Genomic DNA, 17,606 nt, shown 5'->3' with positions numbered 1-17,606 from the left:
TTAAAGTAGCTAAGTAAAACTTGTAATGCGATAAACCTAACTAGTAACTATGTTTAAAGTAGCTAAGTAAAACTTGTAATGCGATAAACCTAACTAGTAACTATGTTTAAAGTAGCTAAGTAAAACTTGTAATGCGATAAACCTAACTAGTAACTATGTTTAAAGTAGCTAAGTAAAACTTGTAATGCGATAAACCTAACTAGTAACTATGTTTAAAGTAGCTAAGTAAAACTTGTAATAACATTCTTTAATTTAACATGTAACATAGAATTCAAATATACATTAGTTAGAATAATACTCTGCGGGAGTTGGGAAATACAAAGTTAAGTGTTTCAGGAGAAAAAATTTTGAAACCTCCAAGAATAGAGGTTTTGGGAATATTTCCCCCCAATTCTAAATAGAAAAAATAGAAATCAAAGGAAAAGGAAAGGAAAAGGAAAGTTTTATATTGATTGTTAACATTATATTTAATATAAACAGTGGATTGTTAGTATTTTTCGACGATGAAGTTATGAACTAAAATCTTTAAGAAATAAAAAGGGTCTGTCCTAGTATACGATTTTTGGACCCCCCTCCCCGCCCCCCCCCCTCCTATCAATTTTGTACATGACCATTTATTTTTCAGCAAATTTATTATTATTTTTTTTTTGCTATTTAGGGTTAGGTTAGGTTAAGCTAATTTCTGGGCCGAGCGCTGCGGCTAGGATGGGCTAGGGGGCCGAGCGCTGCGGTCACGGGTTAGGTTAGTTAAGACACTTTCTGGGCCGAGCGCTGCGGCTAGGATGGGCTAGGGGGCCAAGCGCTGCGGCCACGGGTTAGGTTAAGTTAAGAAACTTCCTGTAACACCCATGTACAAAATTGATAGGAGGGGGGGGGGCGGGGGCAGGGGGGGATCCAAAAATCGTATACTTGGAAATTACCAATAAAAATGATATATTTATTGTAATGTTAAAAAAATTTAAAATAGGCTTTAAGGGTTGTGAAAAAGATAATGATTCAATTCAAAACGGGCATTTTTATAATTTTTCAAACTCGTGCCAATTTTTGACATCCTTTGTTTTGATTATATCTTTTACTCTTTTTAATCTTCTTAGGCTTTTTTTTTGTAAAATCCTTTTTGCTTTCTTAGATTCTTTTGCAAACATAGCTGTTAGAATTAAAATATTTGTTCGAAATAAGATTGATATTTGAAAGCTTAGAAAAGTGTCGTTTATTTTCATACCATATTTTAGGGAAATTGTGAGGTGGGAGCAGTCCAGTTTTAATAGATTTCACTCTATGAATATAAAAATCATTTCTGTTTTTAAGATTTGTGCTTTTGATATTTTTTGATAGTATGAAATCTTTTTTAAATGTTGGGGGTAATTGGTCTCAGAATAAATACAGTGTTAGGCCCATACAACCAGGACAGTATGAAAGTTAATCCTGTTCTAGAGAATCAATTAGAAAATTCAGAGAAACAGTAAGAAGATGAGAAGGATTCAAGAGCAAGTTCTCCAGCTGTAAGAACAGATTAAACCCCCCCCCCCCCTTAACATCTCCTAGGTGCGATGTTGACATGGAGGACAACGTAGACAGGGATTACAGATACAGGGAGAATGCAGCTGGGACAGAAGTAGAGGAACCTAACAGAATTATAGAAGAACTGAATGTAGAAATGAGTGGAGAGGAGTGCCGTGACATTCCAAGGAAAGAGTGCCAAGATGTTCCTGAAGAAGACAAAGATTACGTCACTGTTCAAGAGAGGTTTGTCATGATGTTCCTAATGAGGTTGGTTGTAACAATGTACTCAAGTTCCTGTCCAAGATTAAGGATTATATTTAAACATTAAAGCAGTGTGAGAAGTGTAACACACATGCAAAATTTAATATAAGAGCATGGTATATTGTTGAACAAGAAAACAGGATAGAAAAGAGAAAAGAATAAATTTACACAAGAAACCAAGATTAGAATCTATGAGGATGTTGAATTGCTGAAAAATGAAGAAGTTTGATAAAAATAGGGATAGAAATCCTTGTTTTTCAGCAATTTCCTTCCACCCCCCATTTGGAATAAATATAGTAATAAACCCAATATTCTTTAAAACTGAACATACCTATATATATTACGTTATAACATTATCTGTACTCTAACTACGTTCATTATTTCTGAACAAACCTATCGGTCCATATTATCAACATGTACTATAAAACCCAAAATATAGACTAGTTGGACATGAACTTTTGCTTTATTACGTTTAGACACATATTATTTCTCGTATAGAGAGCATTGAGTTCTAGAGTGAGTTGTATCTGAACGATACATACAAAAGAATACATAGAGTGTTGTATCTGGATTGGTAAAGACTAAAGTATTATTTTAGAATATTGAGTTCTACATCGAGTTGTATCTGAATGATACATACAAAAGAATACAGAGAGTGTTGTGGTAAAGACTAGAGTATTATTGTAGAATATTGAGTTCTACATCGAGTTGTATCTGAACATACAAAAGAATACAGAGAGTGTTGTATCTAGATTGGTAAAGACTAGAGTATTATTGTAGAATATTGAGTTCTACATCGAGTTGTATCTGAACGATACATACAAAAGAATACAGAGAGTGTTGTATCTAGATTGGTAAAGACTAGAGTATTATTGTAGAATATTGAGTTCTACATCGAGTTGTATCTGAATGATAAATACAAAAGAATACAGAGAGTGTTGTGGTAAAGACTAGAGTATTATTGTAGAATATTGAGTTCTAGAGTGAGTTGTATCTGAATGATACATACAAAAGAATACAGAGAGTGTTTTGGTAAAGACTAGAGTATTATTGTAGAATATTGAGTTCTAGAGTGAGTTGTATCTGAACGATACATACAAAAGAATAAAGAGAGTGTTGTGGTAAAGAATAAAGTATTATTGTAGAATATTGAATTCTAGATCGTTTTGTATCTGAACATGCATACTTAAGATTACAGGGAGTGTTGTATCTGGATTGATACAGATTGAAAATAAACTAGTGGAGTAAGGCATTTTGTACAGATAGATAGATAGATATATTTAGGGTTACCTACAAAGGATGAAACTTCAGAGACGACTGTACAGAATTTAAAATTTCTGTTTCTTTTTATTCATGATTCCTTGCAACTGTAAACTTGTAATTCTTTCTTCTCCAAATCGTTTAATTGGCCTAAAAATGGAAGGATTCCTCGTGATTTACTGGTTTCAGGTCTGGTCGTCTTTACAATCCCATTCTTTTCAGGTAACCCTATATACCACATATATTTAATAATAGTTAGCTGGTTATGGTATTTTAAAATGATAAATATAAAACTTATGTGTTCCTATAAAAATTCGGCAAATATCCCCATTCTGTTTTATGTTTTGTAAATGCACAAGTTTAGTAGCATTAAACCTGTTGTTATATAAACTAAAATGTCTACCGTTTATCTACTTTCAAATATAAAAAGTAATGATATTGGGTTACCTGCACAGAGAGAATATCAAAGACGACATACTTTATGACAGTGTTGGTTCCTTGAAACTTGCAACTTGTTTTGTTTTTCTTTGCATTATCATTTAATAAACCATTGAATGCTATGCTCAAGGGAAAAGACCAAAATCAACCTTCAGATCGTTTAGTTAAAAACGACTTTTAAAGTCATTTAAAGGGAGTGACCGGCTCTGTAAGGTACAGGGTGTCCCAAAAAACATGGGAATTCAGTGACGAATTGGATATCATCTTAGTATGAATTAGCATTGTAATACCTAATTTCAAAAGCCAATATTATTATGTTTGCTAGAGTTTATTTTATGAAAAGGGTAAAAGACTGTAAAGAGGGGTCTATAATGTCTCCGCAAGATGAATTTTAAAGACGGACAAGTTTACTCTGTTTGTATACTGCAATTTTCTTGTTTTACTAAGTACAACCGTATACAATTAAAACATAAACAAACAAATTGTGAACATAGCAGACGAAACTCTTACAGATTACAGCTTTCTCAGAAGGTATCACTGTAAAAAATCAAAGAATTATTTAAAAAGACGATATCGAATTCGTCACTGAATTCCCATGTTTATTGGGACACCCTGTGGTTGAACTGAGTATGCAGTGTTTGGAAAACTTCTTTCGGATTCATATGAGACATATAAAACTTTTTAAAGATCTGTAAATCCTACTTTGGGGATGGATACGTTTTCAGAATTTTACCCCCTTTAAGTCTCATGCTTTGTGGCCTGTGAGTAACACTGCATCAGTGGAACAGTGTTATGGTAGTGTTATGATAAAATTTTACTATTTTAGCAATAAGCCAGTTCACTATTTATAACACCGTTTTTTTTTATTTCTCAGTGCTTAATATATTTTGGACAGAAACTTTCTCTTTATCGAGGAGATTTAATTTTTTTCCGAGCCAATTAGCACATTTTTTTAAATTCTTTTTGTTTGGAATTTTTTTTTAATTTGCTTTTTTACATTTACTTATCCCGAACTTTTTAACTGGAAAGGAAATGCCTTTTTTTAAATCAAAAACTTTGAAAAATTCACCCCTTCGCATGAAAGTAATAGTGAACATATGATATATTGTTTGTTTTATCAGACCGAAATAACAAAAATGAGAATAATATTCATACCACCGCGGGAAAAAGTCGTAGTCACAATTTTTTTTTTGATTTTAGTGACGATATGAATCTAACATATCAAACTTCAAAGTACATAGAAATATTCTTAATCAGTTTAAAAAAAAACAAAGTCAAGCATGGACTGTCCTATATGAATATTGCAAACTAATCTAAATAATAGAAATATCTTTGTTTTTCTTGTCTCATGATATTATAGAACAGGAACAATCATGGAATAGAAGGGATTATATTATACAGGGTGTCTCAAGAATCATGACAGCTGGCTAATAGTTTTATATGTCTTCTTCCATAATTAGTTAAGTTGTACGTTTTTACTAAAGAGAATGATAAAAATATTATATGGCAATTACATATAACAAATTTTGATTTCAAGGTAAATAAATTTAAGGAAAAGATGTTTTATAACTAAATAAGCTGAAAAATGTCAGAAGGGTACGCCATTTAAAAAGGCGCTCTTAAATGTCGTCTTTTCTTTGCGTCAAGGAAGGGCTAATGAGTAAAGATTATTACAAAAGAATTTACATTTCAGAAATCTCTATATATCAACTCTTCTAAGATATTTTGAAATCTATCTAGAGATGAAATATATGTAAATGAATGTTTTGTTGTATCCAGAGCTGAGATTTTATAAGCTTAAACCCGAGTAAAGCCCGGTCTATTAAGAACTTGAGCTCAGCTAAAACCCAAGTCAGGATTGGTTCTAATTCAGCCAATGAGAGACTGCTCAGAAAGCTTTATATCTGTAACAGGCAGATCAGCTGTAACTAGGAGATGTAAATTTCGAAAATTCGAACTTAACGTAGATATATTATTTTTATAGTATGTTTATATCATAGCTTTGATCAAATTTGATACTATTAATAATTCCCAAGATTTTAAAACTACGAATATAATAGTTCTTACGAAATTTACAATCATCAGCTTTTTAAGACCTGATACTTCAAGAGCGACACTCAAGTTCATCCAAAACCCGAGACTTGACTTGAGCTTTACTTGGGTCTAAGTAGACGCTAAGACTGGGTTTTACTCGGGTTTAAGTTTTTAAAATCTCAGCTTAGATAATCCTCACGCATCAGCCCTCTGCATCTTCAGTACATGTGTAAGTTTCCTTAAAAGAAAAGTTTTCCTTCTAATGTGTTTTCAAACTTTGTATACTAATTATTCATAGAGAGTACATGGAGGGGAGGGGGGGGGGATTCTGAAGATATGCTTTAAAGAGAATGTTATCTTAATTTTTGGAGATCATCCCTTGGAAATGTTACATCGACAATACGACACATTCCCTCTACTAAACTTCTGACCTACTAACTTTCCGACCTACTGCAATATCCAACCTACGACAGCTGTTTATTTTGTATTATTTGAGGATTAGGTTAGGTTAAGATAATTTTAGGGCTGAGGACCTCCGACTCGGACAGAATAGGTGCCAAGCGCTGAGGGCACATATCCAACTAGCAGCTGTAAAACCACGTGCAAGTAGGTCAGCAAGTCAGTGTAGTGGATGTGCGTAGGTCCAAAGATAGATCATTCATCTATTAAAGGAATGTCAGCAACGATTTGCAAATACACCATATTGGTCTGAAACCACAAGAGTTCATGTTTTATATCCACCCCCCCCCCCCTCCATTTTAGTTACGCGGTTGCAGTTATACTACGGCTTACAAAGCTTTGTCTGATCAAGTATTAATTAGATATCAATAGTTATGATTTTTAAAACTGATTATTTTCAATTGTGGTTTCTCTATAAAAGTGGCTTGTACATTTCTACTTTTATCTTCTTTATATGATAAAATCTTCCATAACATGGAATGAGACTTCAAAGACGACTATACAGAATTTATTCTGCCTTCTTTTTCTTAAATTCCTAGTTACCTTACCTGCAGCTTTAACTTTCTATTTTCCTTGACAAAATTATCAAATACACTATTTATTGTTATATTTAAAGATTAAAACCGAATTCAAATAGTTTTGGGTCGTCATTGAATTTCATCCGTTGTGTAAAACCCTGTATTATAATGTATATTTATCCTATCAAGATATCTAATTGTAGAAAAATGTCTCCTTGCACTTTAAGCAGGCTATTTTTAGAAAACATGGTTGGCCACTTCTGCTTCATCTTCATTCATTCATTCAGATATTTGGATAATTAATAACGGTAGAGACCGAAACTTAAAACAGGGTCTCGTAATGAAACCCAGTTTCGGAAACCAGATTTAATGAATGTGGATAGGCTTTTTTTGTTGCTGCCAATATTTTTTTTATTTCCCCCCTAGTTTCTTAAATTAAAACCTAAACAAATGTATATAACCCCAAAAAGAAAACTATGAAGTTGTACAGGTATCCTAAAAAATAAAGCATATGTGAAATCATAAATAAAAAAGTCTTTTCTCTTTTCGAAAGGTGCTTAAAGGGAGAGACCGGCTAGACATGGTAGTTGAGCTGAAAGTGTCGAATTGTAGAGAAACACTTTAGGATTCATTTTATTCTAAGAAACATTTTTACGGTGTTCAATTTTCAAATAAGAGCGTAAAGTCGTTTGTAATAATATTTCACATATTGTTTCATCATTAGAAGAACCATTTATTTTTCCAATTATTTAATAACTTCGGATGTTTATTTGGACACCCTTTAGTAACTTCAATTTACTTTTTCAATGTATGAAAAAATAATGAATTACAAATTATCATATAAAGCTCAGCTGAGTCTAACAAAATCCAGCCAAGCTTTTATTAAAAAATATTGAACCGTTCAAAGATAATTATAGATTTTTGAAAAGAATTGAGTAGAATTAATTAATAAAGTTGTAGGAAAGTTTAAATACTTCAAAATAAAATAGTTTTCAAATTCTGTGAAAAGGAAAACTGTCTCCCTGAGACTGGTGTATATAAGAAATGTCAATATTGAGGAAAATGCAAGTTTTGAAATGAAACTAATTTATCCAAGACTCTAGCGGTTTAAAGCTCAGTACACGGATTTATTTTCAAATAAAATAATAGTAAAAACTCTTTACTTCTTCTTATCATCAAAAACAGGGATTTGGAAGGAAATTTTCCTCATCGGAGACCCATCTTCTTTAGAAACCTATCTTCATTGGAGGTTTCCTATGAAAATAAGAGGTTTTCAATTTCAGAATGAGATTTCCTAAAAAATTGAAAGGTCTCCAATAAAAGAAGAAGGTCTCCAAAGAATGTAAAAGGTCTCCAATGAAAGAAGGAGGTTTCCAAAGAAAGAAGAATGTCTCAAATGAAAGAAAAAGGTATCCTATAAAAAATAACGTCTCCAATGTTAGAAGGAGGTCTCCAATGAAAGAAGGAGGTTTCCAATGAAAGAAAAAGGTTTTTGATAAAAAAAGAAGGTCTCCAAAGATAGAAGAAGGTCTCCAGTGAAAGTAGAAAGTCTTTAATGATAGAAGAAGGTATACAATGAAAGAAGGAGGCCTCCATGGAAAAAAGTAGGTTTCAAATAAAAAATTATAGTTCTCAAATAAAAGGTAAGTAAGTCTCCAATAAAAAAGAAGGTCTCCAATTAAAAAAAGAAGGTCTCCAAAGAAAAATGGTCTCCAATAAAAGAAGAAGGTTGCCATTAATAGAAGTAGGTCTCAAATAAAAAAAGAAGGTCTCCAATGAAAGAAGAAGTATTCCAATAAAAAGAAGGAGGTCTCCAATAAGAAATAAGGTATTTAAAAGTTACAATAAAGGATAATATTCATTCCGTTTTTTGTTGGTTATTGTATTTTAACCAAATTTCGAGAAACAGTTTTTAAATGATTTATTTGGATAAATCTTCTTGAAATTTTGAATGAAAAGAAGAATAAAATAAATCTATAATAAAGTCTATAATTTCAATATTTTCACCCATAAATCCGAAACAGATAAATTCAGCACATTTTACAGACAGTTTAATTCAAATGCAGGAATTTTAAAATATAAAACTTATTTTCATTCAACGGAAGTGCAGAATAGCATACTTCATATATCATAAAACAGATTATCAGAAAGTATCGATCAAGGCTGTCATGTCGAGAAACTCGTTTCAAAGTTTTCATAAGAAATTTAAAATAGTTTTAATTTTCATAATTTATAAATCGGTAAGAAGGTTTAAAAGTGATAATACAAATTCCGGGCTCTTTTCAAATGCTAGAAGCAGACAAGGCCATTTATTGTTTTGAAAGCATTCTTAACAAAGTATATATTTTCTTTGCTTGCTCAAAGGCTGGAATTTAGATAGGTTGAAGAAGAAAAAAAGCTACCATCAAGACTAGAAAATAAGGTTCAAGTTTTGATATGTTGGGATCAATTTTTCTTTCAAGTATAGTCAGTAAATAATTTGAACAAAGCTCACTAAATCACTTTAATTTGAAAAGAAAGGAACGTACAAATGATGATGCTTTTTATTATATTCTTGGCTTCCTGCAACTGTATACACTTGATTCGTTTTTGTGACAAATCATTTATATATCATAGACAGACTGTGAATTGTGACTACCAAATCCAACCTTAACATAGATAGATAGATAGATAGATATATAGATATTTCGGTTAAAATGACAATAAAAACATTTTTTAATTTTATAATTTATAACTAAACAATCTCTAGCCAGGGCTACAGCCTAACCATTTCTGGTTGTTTTGATTGGCTGGCCCTCCAAAGTTTTAGAGATAGATTATTTTTTGAAATTAACAAATAACTAACACAATTATACAAAGCACAAAGTAATTTTAAAAAGCAAGGGTGAATGGCAGAGGAAAAATGGACAAACCCGGAACTAAAAAATCTAATTTTTGGCATTCATATATTAAATGAGTAATAGTTCCTTGTTTTTACATTCAAATTCCTTACATCTAGAAGTCAGATATATTTTCATATTCGTTTTAAAATTAAGTACTGAAAATGAACATTTAATATTCATTGGAACACTATTCAAAATTCTCGTAAGAAATATTTTTGAAAAGGTTTAAGGTGTTTGTTTCTTACTAATTCCAATTTAAAACTTTGTGTCCTATAAGGTTCTAAAAATGGAGCAAACATTTCATTAAAAGACGAAGGAAGTTTTTCTTTTATATATTTGTACATAAAAGTAGAAGCATTATGTTTGAGGATATCAGATAAATTAAGCATTCCAAGTTTAGAAAACAATGGATCTGTATGCTGTGAATATTCTTTATCTAAAAAGTCCGTATTGCTTTCTTTTAAAGCTTAAATAATTTTCCTACTTTATTGTTTGTTGATGAGCGGCCCTCGCTAAAATACCATACTGTCATTGAGGTGTTATTAAACTATCTTTCTTATGCTTAAAGAGAGAATCTTTTTAACACTTTTTAGGGCAAAAATTGCACTAGATAGTTTAGCAAAAATACCATCTATTTGATAATTCCATTTCAAAAATTCGTCAAATTTTACACCGACAAACTTGAAATATTTATGTTTGTAAGTTGAACATATTCTTTCAATAATTTCATTTCCTATTTTGAGATTAAAGCCCTGATCATCAAATGACATGGATTTATTTATAAATACAATATATTTGGTTTTTGAAATATTAAGTGTTAGCGTATTAGTCTGAAACCAACAAAGATGCTTTAGAAAGTTCATGATTTGCTGTCATGAAAGAAGTAAAGAAGAAATAGTATAGGAATTAAAACTGAATCCTGGGGTACACCACATAAAATTTCCTTGCTGGAAGATTCAAAATCCCTTTCACTTATGTATTGAGTTCTATTTGTAAGATAATTTCTAACCATAGATTATTAGTTTATCCCTGAACCCATAGTGATTAAGTTTCTTTAATCGAATCTAATAATCTAATATCAAATGCTTTTTTCAGATCTAGAAAAATAGCAGTTGTGTATTCAGGATTGTCTTTATTCACTCCTTCAATTATTTTATCTAAAAATCCATATTGATGAGAATACAAAATATTGTACTTAAACATTTGATGAGCTTTAAGTTTTTCTAACAGTTTTGAAAATAAGGATAATAAGCCTATTGGTCAATAATTCGTAAATTCTGAAGTTACTCCTGATTTGTAAAGAGATATACCTTGGCCGTCCAGGGGAGTTTTCAGGATTTTGGCCAGGAAGGGGCTTACAAATTTGTTGGGTCAGCCCCCCCAGGAACAATTTGAACTGAATTGCTAAAACTAACCTAAACCAGCAGATGTTTTCTGAAAATTAACTACAATGAATTTTCTGAAAGAATTTTGACATTTTAATATTCAAAAAATAAGAAATTACAAAGGAGTTGGTCACTCAGCACCAAAGGGGTATATCTTCCTTACAGATCATTATTTTTACATCTAGTTTTTTCTAAAGAAAGTCCAGTATATCCCTGAATGGTGTTCTGGCCAGGATGTACCTTGAAAAGTGCAGGGGCGCAAACTGTTGAAAAAAAGGGGGGTCGATAGGGTGTTCAAAATAATTATAAATAAGGCAGATATCCCTTGCAAAACTTTGAAGCCTTATTTCTACGCCCCTGGAGCCCTGAAATAAACCAAAACAACATAAATGTATTAGTTTTGGTCCAAATAAAAATAGTTTGAAATATCATTTTATTTGAATCATTATTTCCGAAAATAGCACCCTATCGACCCCCCTTTTTTTCAACAGTTTGCGCCCCTGCACTTTTCAAGGTACATCCTGGCCAGAACACCATTCAGTGATATACTGGACTTTCTTTAGAAAAAACTAGATGTAAAAATAATGATCTGTAAGGATATACCCCTTTGGTGCTGAGTGACCAACTCCTTTAGTTAATTTACATATATCACAGAATACAGATCATGATAATACTAAATATTGAATTAAGAAAATTAGATATTTAACCTTTAAAAAATAACAACAGTTTCTTCTTTAAATTTAACTCAATAATATAAAATGAGTTTAATTGTGAATGCGATAAACTAGCAAATGCAAAAAAATTTAATTTCTCATTAGTTTTTACTCCAGAGTCCAGGGACCAAAGTTAATGTTAATAGTTAATAGTAAGATTGAGACTAAGATGATTTACTTCTTCATGCGTCCTTAGCATGTATAAGATACTTTTTGAGATCATGTTTTAAAAAAATAAAAAAATTCTATAATGGCTTAAGAAGAAAAAGTTGTTATTTCTACCAACAAAATCCTGAAGACGTTTAGTCTCCAGTCTTCGAGGCTAATTTAAGGAAAAAATATCAAGAACTCTCGTCTCTGACACCTTAGACAGTCTTTCAGAATGAATGTGCATTCTCGCCAAATTTAAAATCAAACGATATTAATATCATTATAATTGGCCACTTCTTAACAGGGGGTGGGGGGGGCTCAGCCTCCGTTGGGGGCTGAATCCCCTGAAAATCAAAGCCTCAACTTTTTCAGGGGGGGCTGAGCCCCCATAGCCCCCCCTGAATACGCCTCAAGATGTTTAGCTTTCAGGAATGTAGTCTGATATCAAGGATAAATTAAAAATATGAACTACAGGAGATATTATATTTGGCATAATCTCTTTTAAGAGTTTTGTGTGTTATCTTTACCACAACTCCAATATTATTTCTACACTTATCACTAGGCTTTCTTGTTTTATAAATGAGAGGTTTATACCCGGCCAGGTATATCTATATTCAGGTTGACAGCAATATTCCCTAATCAAAATTATAGAACAAATTTATCTATTCATGGAATTCTTTTAATTTCCCAGATAAGCTACGAATGTTTAAAGAAAGAGATGAGAAATATTTTGAGCGATTTTTAAACTTTTTTAAAAAATCTTCAGTATCATAATATTTACATGCTATTTCAGAAAAACTATTCAATGTTTCTAACAATCTTAAAGTATTTCTAAAATCCTGATTCTGGTCACCCTGTAATCTAGTTATAATATGTTTTAGATTAAAGTTTAGAATAGAATTTATTCAGTTGTTTTCTAGATTATGCAGTTCTTAAGACATGATTGCTTTCGAAGCAGCATTCAAATTTGGACCAGAATGAAAAGTTGACTTGAATTTTTTACTCCCGTTTATTTTCCTTATCTGTATTTGGCTGTTTTCATCTGTGTAGTAGTTGGAAATCTTCTTTTCTCTTTTGAGCTGACGAACCTCGCCCGTAGACCAGATCTTCAGTTGGTCAGTTGATATTTAAACTTTGCATTTAAATCAGGATTGACTCGTGATTTTATACCTTCGTTAATCCTGCTCCAAGCTGACCCTTCTTTACGGTTCCAGACATGAATGAGAACAGATTTATTAACTCTGCGACTGCGACAAGCTTGGATGTCATTCGCTAGAATTGTAACATCAAATTTGAGCTGAACCAATTTTATGACATGCTCTGTGAGAGTCTTTTTTAAATTACTCGTCTAATCTGATAAGACAATCTTTCCTTCTTTCCTAGTTTTGTATACTTGTCATCAGCAGATTCCCCTTTATTCCTCGCTTCGAGTCATATAACTCATCTTCCTGAGCTCTAATTCTTTTCTCAAGTAAGGTTGTATATTGGAGTTTTGAATATGAGATTGTAAATCGTCCAATTTTTCAGCGTGAACTTTCACAGCATGAACTGAGGCATTTAAAATACCATTTAAATCTGATGAGTCAATTGCTGATACTCCTGAATCTTCAGACTGGTCACTATGGTTTTAGTAGAAGTAAATATTTCCAATTACTGATTCGCCAATTGAAGGATTCATAACTCTGATTGAATAATGAGATAGATAGAAAGAGATATGTTACCACCTTACTATTTCTATTGGTTCAGAATATTCAACAAACACATGACTCAACCCTGATTGGATCAGACACTAACGAACTCGGCATACAGGAGTGTGGTTATCATCCGAAAGGTTTGCTCTCAATGATATCAAGATATCATGGAATCCAGTAAGTTTAGATCCACAGTGCACATCTGTGTTTCTGAGTCATTTCTAGGGTTAGGTGGCGAACTGTCGCTTATATTTCACAAATATATTTTAGATCAATTGGAGAATTTATCGTCTAAGTAGAATAAACCTTTTACGTGAGAACTCTTTCAGTACCCTAGATAGGTAGATAGCGGTCATTCCTTTCCATCCCCTCTCCAGATACGTTTCAAGAGGTTTATCGGTAGAACCAGATAAACAGGAAAGTATCCTCCTAGTCTGATACTTTATGGGTAACCCTGTAAATAAACCTTTCCTAAAACTGTACTTTGGATCTCATTTCCTTTATGTTTCCACTGATTTCCTATAGACTCTAGTAAAGATCTATCTCTTTCAGTGCAACCATGCATTTCAACAGCTAATTAATATCTTAAAGGGACTGTTGCCGTTATTGCAAGTGGGCTCAACTTTCGGAGTCGAATTTCAGATTCACAAAAGTACCCTTTGTTTTATCATGAAAGAATGAGATATTCTAGTTTTTCTAGCTGAAGCAATGTTTATTTCATTTTCTTTGCTTAAGAGATTTGTAGTTATATGCTGCAGAATTTTAGAGTTTCCAAATTTAATTTCCAATTCACAGTGGTACCTTTTAAACCCCGCCTGCGAAAAATAAATAAGATATCCTTGACTTTCCATCTGAAAACTAATGATTAATCTCTTCCTCATGGTTGGTCTGATCAACTGTTCAAGGTATAGTTGTGAATTTAACGTGTAACACTTAAAATTACGATTACAGTCCCTATAATACCACTCAGAGGCAGTGCATTAAAGAACAATGAGAGTATACAAACAACCAAGAAGATTTGGAGAAGGTTTGATGTAATTTGTTTACATTTTTCTCTAGTGGTTTAGTAAGCATCAGAGAACTTGGTTACGAGGAATGGTTTGGGCTGATTAAATTCAAATTTGGAACCTATAGCTCCTGTAGCTCCTGTCCTAATAGATCATCGTAAATTGTAGACACAGCCTACAGGGTTACAAAGGATAAGATATTAATGACGACCTAAAACCATTAAGTTATAACAATTCGAGGACTGAACTTTATTTTCTGGTATATACTGAATTATTTGAAAGTAATGTAAGAATTAATTTTGTACTGTCGTCTTTGAAGTCTCATCTTTTTTGGGGACCATATTTACATATGAGCTTTCCTGGAGTTTTCTACTCTCATTATCATTAAATAGACTGGGCCGAACACAAGATCAAAATGCCCTACAGGCTACAAGACGACTTTTGTCAACAATTTTCTTACCGAATACCTGTTTCACAATGAAATCCGAACTTTTACACAGCATATCTTCGCTTCTTTGTCTGAAAATAGATATTTGTTTATTGTTAAAATATTAAAGGGAGTGTTTGCAAAAAATGAAAGGGGGTAAGCTTATGTCGAAAAATTATCGATGGTGATCACTACCTATCTTACTTCATTTTGTTGCGTCTATAGGAGAAAATTTTTAAAAAAGAATCATTCCGCGTGAAGAACGTAGCGTCCATACAAATTAAGAAAGTTACAACATACGACTTGAATCGTCAAAAAATCAAAATCAAGTGAATTCCAAACAAATCATTCAGATATTACAACCTATAATCATCGATAATTTTTCGACGCATTCGTGTAAAGTTGATATTTCATAGTATTTTTTTCATTTTTTATGATCTGAGAGTCACGTTTGAAAACATTTATTCCTGTTTCTTCGATTTTTGATCATGAAGACGACATTTTCATATATACCAGGAATGTTCGAAAATCCAGTGCCAGCCCGAGTCCTGATTTTTTTATCCCAGATTTCAGATAAACCCCTTGTGTTAAAATGAAGGTGAAGGTAAATGCAAGCAACAAATATTTAAATCTTTTTTTTACAAGATCGCTTGAAATTTCGTTGAAATTCCCTTTAAGTAAAGATTACAAAAAAAGCTAGAACTTAACTTGGGTTCCTGGTTTTTTCTTCAAATTTTTAGATAAACTCCTAACTCCTTGTGTTAAAATATATTGATAAAATATGAAGAGAAGAGACCTGAATAAATAGATAAACAGTCTGGGAGATACTGCACCCTGCCTTTAAGATTAAATATTGTAGTTTAAAAACAACATGTTTTTATACGATGTTGATAGCGGCAGAAGGGGGGGGGGGGGGGGTTAAACTGTATTAACTACGACGATTTATTTAAGTAATGTTTTTCTTCTGCTTATTTCAAATTAAAAACTAAAATTCATCGTATCGGATTGTATATCTGTAATCTGTATATATATAAATATAATGTTGTGCGATGTACATTGTAAGCTGTCATAATTAAATCGACTTGGATAACCCTGTACATATATCTATATCCTCTATATATCTATCTATCTATCTATAAATATATTCCATATATTTGCTCTCTGCTTTCAATACAGGAAACATGAGTGTTTAATGAGCCACCTTTTGATCTTTCATCCTCTTCTTATCATAACCCTATCTACCCCACCCCTTTTTTTCAAATTCCACCTACCCTCCCCTTACCTGCACCTGGCTACCACCTGCCTACATTGGTTTCCGGTCTGCTGATACAGGAAGGGTCAAAATTCTTGAAAAGGAAAGGGAGAGGGGGGGGGAGTAGTGAAACCTGTAACAGTTAAACTATATAGTTTAAATTTGGTTATTAGCTCTGAATTCGAACATTAAACTAAACAGTTTCAATATTATTATTTGCTCTGAATTCGAACATTAAAGTTAAACTATATAGTTTCAATATTATCGTTTGCTTTGAATTCGAACATTAAAGTTAAACTAAATAGTTTCAATATTATATTATTTGCTCTGAATTCGAACATTAAAGTTAAACTATATAGTTTTAATATTATTATTTGCTCTGAATTCGAACACTAAAGTTAAACTATATAGTTTCAATATTATATTATTTGCTCTGAATTCGAACATTAAAGTTAAACTTTATAGTTTTAATATTATTATTTGCTCTGAATTCGAACATTAAAGTTAAACTATATAGTTTTAATATTATTATTTGCTCTGAATTTGAACACTAAACTTAAACTATATAGTTTTAATATTATTATTTGCTCTGAATTCGAACATTGAAGTTAAACTATACAGTTTCAATATTATTATTTGCTCTGAATTCGAACATTAAAGTTAAACTATATAGTTTCAATATTATATTATTTGCTCTGAATTCGAACATTAAAGTTAAACTTTATAGTTTCAATATTATCGTTTGCTCTGAATTCGAACATTAAAGTTAAACTATATAGTTTTAATATTATTATTTGCTCTGAATTCGAACATTAAAGTTAAACTATATAGTTTCAATATTATATTATATACTCTGAATTCGAACATTAAAGTTAAACTATATAGTTTCAATGTTATTATTTGCTCTGAATTCGAACATTAAAGTTAAACTATATAGTTTCAGTATTATAATTTGCTCTGAATTCGAACATTAAAGTTAATTTATATAGTTTCAGTATTATAATTTGCTCTAAATTCGAACATTAAAGTTAAACTATATAGTTTCAATATTATATTATTTGCTCTTAATTCGAACATTAAAGTTAAACTATATAGTTTCAATACTATTATTTGCTCTGAATTCGAACATTAAAGTTAAACTATATAGTTTCAATATTATATTATTTGCTCTGAATTCGAACATTAAAGTTAAACTATATAGTTCAATATTATTGTTTGCTCTGAATTCGAACATTAAACTAAGTTTTAAAGGGACAGTAAAGGAAAAATGAAAGGGGGTATAGGCTGAAAGCTAATCACTTTAGCTTTTTATCGAGACCCTTGAGACGCCTATCTGAAGTTCCTAACTCGAGAGTTGATATAAAGCTGTTTCAAACTTGTACGAAAATGCATATATATACAATTTCGTATAGAAATAGTAGGTTTAAACAGACCATGCTCAGAAAAACAGCAACCAATCTGAAAAAGATGATATCCCAGAGAAAGCTAATTGTAATTTAGGTTTACTTTTATATTTGTTGTTTCTATTTTCAATAGATTTCATTCATAATATTATTTTTACGTCCGTATTACTTGACCAGAAATTCCACCAATGGCAGTGCAGTAAAGTGGTCACGTGATACAGGC

General features: G+C 31.7%; 1 protein-coding gene across 2 annotated transcripts in view; it reads right to left on the bottom strand.

Annotated features, from left to right (window-relative positions):
• The window catches only part of LOC111707037 (ras-related protein Rab-32), a 59,323-nt gene that overhangs the window by 18,222 nt on the left and 23,495 nt on the right, over positions 1–17,606 (bottom strand). Inside the window, exon 2 of one of the 2 annotated variants that reach the window (XM_023480022.1) lies at positions 14,762–14,820. The gene's annotated coding sequence lies outside the window, so the exon portion shown is untranslated. The remainder of the gene's footprint in view (positions 1–14,761; positions 14,821–17,606) is intronic. The other variant, XM_023480021.1, reaches the window with a different exon arrangement.

This window comes from Eurytemora carolleeae, unplaced genomic scaffold (genome assembly GCF_000591075.1).
Source record: "Eurytemora carolleeae unplaced genomic scaffold, Eaff_2.0 scaffold766, whole genome shotgun sequence".
Classification (NCBI taxonomy): Eukaryota; Metazoa; Arthropoda; class Copepoda; order Calanoida; family Temoridae; genus Eurytemora; species Eurytemora carolleeae.
This window is presented reverse-complemented; position numbering and strand designations above follow the sequence as displayed.